The sequence below is a fragment of the Gadus macrocephalus genome, chromosome 14 (genome assembly GCF_031168955.1).
Source record: "Gadus macrocephalus chromosome 14, ASM3116895v1".
NCBI lineage: Eukaryota > Metazoa > Chordata > Actinopteri > Gadiformes > Gadidae > Gadus > Gadus macrocephalus.
This window is the reverse complement of record NC_082395.1, coordinates 15,595,683-15,598,397: the sequence shown is the minus strand read 5'-3', so window position 1 is coordinate 15,598,397 and position 2,715 is coordinate 15,595,683.

Here is a 2,715-nt window from a genome sequence, read left to right as displayed (position 1 = left end):
TTTATTTTCTGTCATTTGTATTTTAACTTTGAGTCCAAAAACCCCACTTGAGTATGTTTGAGGTTTTCCATTTGTTAAGACATTTAGTTCATTTGTTTTAGTCATCAACCGAAGTTTATGGCTTATTTTTAACAGCACGAAACATGCAACATTTAATCTAGAATCTGATATTTTCAGACTTTCAAATACACTTCCTAAGGCAATTTTCATGTAGGACCCTGGATGGAAAAATAAATCTAGCCACAATTTATAATTGAATGGTATATGGTCCATGTGTCTGAGGCCTTAACAGTGTTCAATCTCGTGTGAGGCTTCAGAGGTCATGTAGCGAATAACCGGTGGTGTGACGATAAACCAAGTGGTTTCCTCTTTCAGTTTGAGCCTGCGTGGACCTACAGCATCAGACTAGCAGACTAGCATACTAGCATGAATATTCTGATCCGTCTAATTGCCATTTAACCACAGAAGAAATCTATACACACAAACGCACGTACACGCCCGCAAGCACACCTAGACTGGGACATGCCCTGGCAGGCAACCCTCTTGGGTGATGTGTGGCTCTGTTAATGGGGGAGTCATAATGATTGGTCTGTTGGAAAACTGGACAAGCGGTTGATGTTCTCACAAAGTGGTTTGTATGTCTTAAGTATTGCCAGACATTTAATCATTCATTTTATTTTAGTTTTTCGTTTGTGTTTAGACTCGGTCCACTCATATTGCTGCGAAGGAAATTACTTAATCCATGGAAGTAACCAAACTTGGAAAAACGCTTAATCCTGTTGCTTCTTTATAATTTTTTTCCTTCTCTCCTTTTAAGGGATTTCCTTGTTATTATTATTTCTTTGCACAAGCCCTCCTGCGTTACTCTGCCTTCACCACGGGTTCCCAGTGTCTTCATTTGGATGGCATGGGATGCTGTGTGTCAGGCTGTGTGTGTGCGTGTGTGTGACAGAACAGGAGAACTAGGCTGTCTGTAGCTTTCCCAATGCAACCCATAAGCTACCTATGACGATGCCTTTGGCTGTGTGTGTGTGTGTGTGCGTGTGCGTGTGTGTGTGTGTGTGCGTTGTAGTCCGATGTCTCCATCAAAAACACGGGAGGCTAAGGGAACAAGGGAGTCTCATCCTTTCCTTACCTTCAGTGTCTCTTGCTCTCTGGATAACTAAGTGGCTTTGGAGGGCAGCCAGAGATTAAAGGCAGAACCTGTGGAGAGGCGGAGAAGGCCCTGGTCCTTCAGCCCGCACTCTTAGCCAGGGGTCATCAGGGTGCCTTTGATGCCTTGCCTCCCCTGTCCTCTTCCGGTGCATCTCACCTGACCCGTCCTCTAGACAAGAGGGTTTGATCAGAACCTGTCAGGACACAAGGGCCCACTAGATCAGGGGCTTCAATTCAAGGCTTTGTGTGTGTGTGTGTGTGTGTGTGTGTGTGTGTGTGTGTGTGTGTGTGTGTGTGTTTGTTGGGTTAAGGTTAGTTGTGGGTGGGTAGTTGCTAGTAGCCTACTGTGTTTTGTAACATCAAGCACGTATTCTCTGTTTTTCTCTTTGAAATAGAATTGCAAATGTTACAAACATACTGAATACACTGACAATTTTTTTTACATCATTGTTTAAGTTCATTGCACAACTTGGTCAATCACAGCATTCACCAGCCTGTTATTTTTCTTAATCACAGGCCGTTGCTATGGATGCTGTTTACATCCATCGTATCTAATCGACAATTTCGTAAAAGCAGAAGCAATACAACTTTTTAAAATCAATACATAATTTATTTTAATAATTAGAATAATATATTTGGTGTCAAGTTATTGTTTTCTGTAGTACGTAGCCGTGTAATAAGCATGTTAATGTAAGAGGGTGATCCCCCTTTACGGATTTATTTCATAGTAATGACTGGACATTATCCATATTTTCTACTATTGAATACTGTCGTAACATCATTGGTAGAATGTATCTGTCGATGGGCAGATTTCACTTTTCCTTTTTAATTGCTAATTGACACAGACAATGACAACCAACAACCATGTACATGGCCACGGACATTCTTAGACACCTCAACACAATCACAAATGTCATCCTTGTAAAAAAGCAGGAGCCATGCTCTAATACAGCACAAGGCAGTAGGGGACTAGGGACAGCAATCACTTTCACTGCTGAGGTGAAGTGGGAAAAGTTAACGAGCTCAGCAAAGCAAATAATTAGTACAAATAAGACGCCGGAAGGCTGAGATGGAATGTGAAGCAGTGCTAATTGAACATGATTGTAAACTCCTTCCCTCTCCATCAGCGTGAGTAGTAACATTTAAGCCCTTGGTGTTAATGAAGATCAATGAGCAAGAGATATTAAATGGGGAAAACACTCATATATTTATTGCTGGTATATTAGCCATAATTGTTTTTAATTGCATTTTTTTTCTCCCTTTCCTCCTTGGCCAATGTAATTAACTTGACTAGAAATCTGATTTAGATATTAGAATAATCAGACGATTTTGTTCTCTTGTAATCTTGGAAAAAGGTTTAGCTAGCTAGATGGCATCAGACCCTAACTGTCTTAGTGGTAGGTTTAGTTTGGTTTTCTTTTAACTAGCTTGGAACTAGCTTCGATGATTTATTGAACCCAGCATTATCCCCCCTAGTGTGGTTGGCCTATTCATAACTATTTAAGACTTTCTATTATCTGGCCGATCATTGCCTTCTTTCTTGACCCTCTCACCTCAAGT